Source organism: Sinocyclocheilus anshuiensis, unplaced genomic scaffold, assembly GCF_001515605.1.
Source record: "Sinocyclocheilus anshuiensis isolate Anshui unplaced genomic scaffold, SAMN03320099.WGS_v1.1 scaffold687, whole genome shotgun sequence".
In the NCBI taxonomy this organism is placed as follows: domain Eukaryota; kingdom Metazoa; phylum Chordata; class Actinopteri; order Cypriniformes; family Cyprinidae; genus Sinocyclocheilus; species Sinocyclocheilus anshuiensis.
The window spans coordinates 594,217-600,387 of NW_015551096.1; positions in this window are offsets into that span (position 1 = coordinate 594,217).

The window sequence follows — 6,171 nt, forward strand, 5'->3', positions numbered from 1 at the left end:
TCACACACACACACACACACACACACACACACACACACACACACACACACACAAGAGAAAAACACATTATTAATTATTAAAAAACAATTATGAATAATTATTTTTTTTTAATTTGTGGTCAACAATATGGGTCATTCAGTGCAGAGTTATTTTAGAATCACTGAGGTACTATTGTAGTTTTTATAAATATTTTGAAATGGTTTTTATTTCTATATTTTCCATTTTCATTCTAATTTTAGTTAAAGTATTAGTAATTTTTTGTTGTATTTTGTAATTTTTATTAGCTTTTTCTTTACTTTATATTAATTCAATTAAGGTTTAATCGATATCAGTAAAATGGAAGATCCAGTATATGTATCTTCGAAAACATTCATGAGACACAAATGTTATTCTATGTCTATTAAAGATGAATTTGCCTTCAAGTGTAATTAAATGTCAAAGTCTAATTAAAGTCCGGCTGTGTTGCACTCTCACAGATAACAGAAGCGGTTCATGAAAGTGTGTTGTGAGATAAACAAGTGTATATTCCTGTCTTCGTGTGTCAGTGCGCACAAATTCACTGTTGTGATCAAAACCTGCGTTTGTCGAGCACTCGCAAATGGAGCGGCGAGAATCAAACACAACAGTGCAGAGCTTCATCTGGAGAGTTTACCGACACATCAGAGCTTCTGCGCGTGCACGTGTGCGTGATTGTGTGTAATAATCAGCCTAGAGTAATTGCTATAATTCACCCTCATGCTGAGAAAACTCCTCTGTTCTGAATTCACCCTCTGTGTCAGAGACATAAACAAACACACCACTCTCATCAGCGCTGTACACAACACATACGCACACACACACACACACACACACACATGCGTGCGCGCACACACACACACACACACACACACACACACACACACACACACACACACACACACACACACACACACACACACACACAGACACACGCATGAGACTGGAAAACAGAAGAATACACTGCTGCAGTCTATCCGAAAGTCAACATCAAACTATATTTGCAATCTATTTTAGTTCCGTAATGTTTCCAAGAGAAACAGGATATTCAATGAGAATTTTTTTAAATTGATTCAGGAATTGATTGATTGGTGATAAATAAGAGGGACTGATGAACTCAAATAAAAACAAAAGACAAAATATTTTAATGAATCATCACAAAAACAAACATGTGCTCACATGCACGCTATACCAAAAATACATGGCAGTCTGTTCACATTGCTTTTTGCTAATGAAGCTGAAAAGCAGGATTAAAGATTGCTGTGATACAGTAGTATGGTGTCACAGCCATCTGCTGGAGTGCCCATGATAGCCACCAGAGGGCACTCCTTTTGGATCTAGTTTTGTTTGTTCTGGACTTCATTTCCCATCACCCTTTGCTCTGTCTATTAGTTCTCATTGTTTCCAGCTGTGTGTCATTAGTCTTATTAGCTCACCCTGATATATTCCATGCTCATTTAGTTTTTGGTTGCTGGATTATTGTTTTCTGTTATGTGTTTTCTGTTACTCTGCGTTGGATTACCTTTTGTTTTCTGCCTGTTGCCCTGTTTTTTGGATCATTGTTTGGATCTAGTTAATAAAGCTGCTCTTGGATCTTCTCTGTTTTCCGTGAGTAATCTGTGACAAAATAATCCAGTCATTATTGATCCAGCAGCATGAGAGACAAGACTCTGGAGAGACAAGTCGGTCTCCGAGATTTGGCGATGCTTCGCCAACAGGGAGTGGAGGTGCGGGCCTTCACCCAGAGGTTCTGGACAAAGGCGGAGAGGCTGGATTGCCAGAATGTGGACATTAAGGACATTTTTTATCTCTGTCTGGACGAACCCCTGCTGCAATGGGAGATGGAGCAGATTAAGTCATTGGACTTTTGGAACTTTTCTAGGTATTTGCAGCTCCGCAAGGAGGGGAGGGTAATTCACCACCACCAGCATCCACTTGTAGGGACTGTCCCATCCCCACCTCCCTCGTCTAGTCAAGTCCAGGACCCTTCTTCGATTCCCATGCTCAAGCGGAGGTCGAGAAGGAGGACAGCAAGGTCCACTCCAGTTGTTCCAGAGCCCGCACCAGTTCTTAAATCCGCTCCAGAGCCCGCTGCAGTCTATGAGTCTGTCTCAAGTCCAGTGGTCTTGGAGGACCCGACTCTGGTGGTTTCAAGTCCGGTGGTCCTGGAGGACCTGACTCCAGTGGTCTCAAGTCCAGTGGTCCTGGAGGACCTGACTCTGGTGGTCTCAAGTCCGGTGGTCCTGGAGGACCCAACTCCTGTGGGGCCAAGTCCAGTGATCTTGAAGGACCCAACTCTGGTGGTCCCAGAAGTTACTGATCAGTCCGCTCTCTTTGTCTCTCCCATGATCCTCGCCCTGCCGGCTCCACCCAGGCTCCTTGCCTTGCCAGCTCCAGCCAAGCTCCTTGCCCTGCCGGCCCCACCTAAGCTCTCTGCTTTGCTGGCCCAACTTAACCTTCCTGCTTTGTTGGCCCAGGAGCCTGCCACAGAGCCCGCTCCAGTCCGGGAGCATTCAGAGTCCACTCCAGAGCCCACTCCAGTCCGGAAGCCCTCAGAGTCTACTCCAGAGCCCGCTCCAGTCTGGGAGACCTCAGAGTCCACTCCAGAGCCCGCTCCAGTTCGAGAGCCCTCAGAGTCCACTCATGAACTCGCTCCAGTCCAGGAGTCCATTCCCGAGCCTACTCCAGTTCCTTCCAAGGTGGCAGCTTCTGCTGCAGAACCTCCCGAGGTGGCTGCGTCCACTTCAGCTCCCCTCTGGGAAGTGGCGTCCACTCCTGAACTCTCAGTCTGCCATGTCATGGCCAAAGAGACAGTTGTTGAACTGTCTGTCTGCCCTGTTACGGTCAAGGAGACCATTGCTGAGCTGTCTGCCTGTCCTGTTACAGCCATCAAGGCTGTTACTAACCTCTCTGTGCTCTTCTTTGCAGTCCTGCCTGAGCCGCTAGGGGGTTCATCTGCCTTGTCAGCTCTGCAGAGCTGGTCATTAGCTCCGCCTTTTGCTGCCTTCCAAGCTCCTGGTTCCGCCCTGGTCGCCCACCGGGGTTGCTGTTCGGCCGGATCCTCACTGGTCTGTTCCTCCGGTTCCGCCTTGGCTATCCGTCAGGGTTTCTGTTTGGCCAGAGCCTCGCTGGTCAGTCCCTCTGGCTCCGCCATGGTTGTCTGCTGGGGTTCCTGTTTGGCCGGAGCCTCGCTGGTCAGTCCCTCCGGCTCCGCCCTGGTCATCTGCTGGGGTTTCTGTTTGTCCGGAGCCTCGCTGGTTTGTCCTGCCGGCCCCGCCCTGGCCTCCTGCTCCACCTTGGCACCCTGGCCTATCTCTGTCTCCAGGCCCTCTTCCACTACATGGGCCTGGCCCGCCATCCCTCCTCCTGATCCGCCTCTGTTCCGCCTCCCTCCTGGATTTCGTAGACTTTTGTTGGAGCGTCTGGAATCCACTCCTTAAAGCGTGGGTCATGTAACAGCCATCTGCTGGAGTGCCCATGATAGCCACCAGAGGGCACTCCTTTTGGATCTAGTTTGCTTGTTCTGGACTTCATTTCCCATCACCCTTTGCTCTGTCTATTAGTTCTCATTGTTTCCAGCTGTGTGTTTAGTCTTATTAGCTCACCCTGATATATACCATGCTCATTTAGTTTTTGGTTGTTGGATTATTGTTTTCTGTTACGTGTTTTCTGTTACTCTGCGTTGGATTACATTTTGCCCTTGTTTTCTGCCTGTTGCCCTGTTTTTTTGGATCATTGTTTGGATCTAGTTAATAAAGCTGCTCTTTATTCTCTCTGGATCTGTGTTTTTCGTGAGTAATCCGTGACATATGGTAGATAATATATTGAAAAATACTTTTAGATTATTAGCATTGGCTGATACCTTTTTCTGTGACTGAAGAACAAAATATATAATAATTCTGTTTCAAGATTTTATGTGCATTTTATGCCTGCAATCATGAAACTGTATTATATCCCAAGTACGCATATTATATACTTCCAATCACAAGTTCGGACTGAATTTACAGTGGGTACGGAAAGTATTCAGACCCCCTTCAATTTTTCACTCTTTGTTATATTGCAGCCATTTGCTAAAAATTGTAAAATCCTAGACTTTTGCTTAAATGCATGAACAGCAGTTCTGCAGACAAACATAAATGAGTATCATTACATTAACATGTCTTTAAATGGGCAATTTGGACCAGATAGTGAAGCAAAAGCATAACAGTCGTAATAAAAAAAAATGAGCAAATGTGTCCAAACTCTTGACGAACACTGATTATTATAGCCAAATAAACACAGACAGATGGATCAGGTCTTGCATCCAGTCCAAGCTAAAGAGGTTTATTTTCGTTAATGACTGCTTGACTCAATTATATCACAGCTACTTAGAAAATAAATAAATACACCAATGTAAGGCTTCCACTAAAGACAACTTAGACCAAGAAAAGCATTAAAATGAAGAAACCAGCGCCTAGCTAAAAGATTAACATTGCAATAACACTGCCAATTAGTTATTCTAACAAACACCCATTTTTGTCGACGACTATTGGTAACAGACTTCATAATGATTCTCCTATTTCAGCTCTTCACTCTGTTTTAATTTGATTGTATAACTCTGGACTAAATTACAGTCCAGACTGGCCAAGTGACATTTGAGACACTCTAACGATCTAATGTGATTGTCCCTAAGGAAACAGACTGATTATGAGAGCTTAACATATTTAAACCGATGGTGACTTTGTGCAGCTCAAGCAACACCAAAAACTGCAAAAATAATGACTGTTCTCAAACAGGTTTCCCAAACACTAATGCTTTGAAAGCACAGCAGATTACAATTCTCATGGAAATCAGCTTATAAATGGCTTCTGATTCTGCACACTACACTGGGGTGAGAGAAAGTATTTTTAACAACAGGAACACCAAAACGGCTGAGACGGCAAAACAAGAAGGATACACAAATAACACCTATTTATCTAACGCTATAAATACGACCGCAAATGTATAGGATACATGAATGGCCACCAGCTCAGGGGTCAATTGGCCTGTGTCTACGTATTTATCTATTTATGACTAAACATCTGTGTTGATTCTACTGCTGCACGAACCTCTTTATCACCGGCAGAATCTATAGATATACTGTGATACCAATAAGCCAACAGCAGAAGTGACATATGAGATTATTTTCTGCTCTTCATCCACTTGCTTTGACTAGTAACCAGTGTTTTTGCATTTGAATCTTCGCTCGCTCAACCATCCGTGAGTCTTCACAAGATCATTACATGCTCCTTTTTAAACATACGCTCCTTTCTCCATATATCTGCCTCTTAAACACAGTAACACATAAACGTTCACTTAACTACGCAACCGGGGACAAAAGAGGACTTGTTTTGTTTTTATATGGTCTAAAACCAAAACTAAACACTGGGCTTAAATAAGTACTAACATATTTTTCACCAGCCGATGTCCTCTGATGTCCCGGTTTTGTCAGATTCAGCTCACTTCTGAAGACACATTTATCCTCAAAATGTAGGTAAGCAACTCACACTTATCTTTCTAAAGGGGACATACTGTACCACAGACGTACTAATAGACAGATCAACACAAACCTTAAAAGAAAACATTTGCCATGTTTAGAAGACAACATTATGAAAACATTATTTGTTTTAGTTATGAATCATTTTCCCAAAGAAGACAAACGAAGGGGTGTTTTTCCAGATTTAGCTCACTCAAAGCTTATCCAAATGCAATAGTTGGGGCTCATGCATCGCTCAGGAGAAAGATACGGCGTGTGCGGGAGATGGAGGAGATGCTGGGTGGGGAGAGATGGAGAGATGGAGGTCTGTCAGAATGCACCAGCAGTCAGTGGCGCCAGCACATTTACACACCACTCACGCGCCGCAGCGTACGGCTCGCCTTTGGCCTGTAACTCAATTTACATCCAATGAAATATGACCACAACGTGTGTGTGTGTGTGTGTATGATATATAGGTCTGAGCATGCAGAATGTGCGCTTATGTGTGAGTGCATACAGTGCATGTGTATGCACAATGATGCATATTACTATATGTGTTGTGTCCTCAGATGTAAGCCAAATATAAAATTTGTAAGTAAAATATGTATTTTGGGGGGCATTCAGATTTCAGTTGCAAATATGAGTCATATATATATATATAT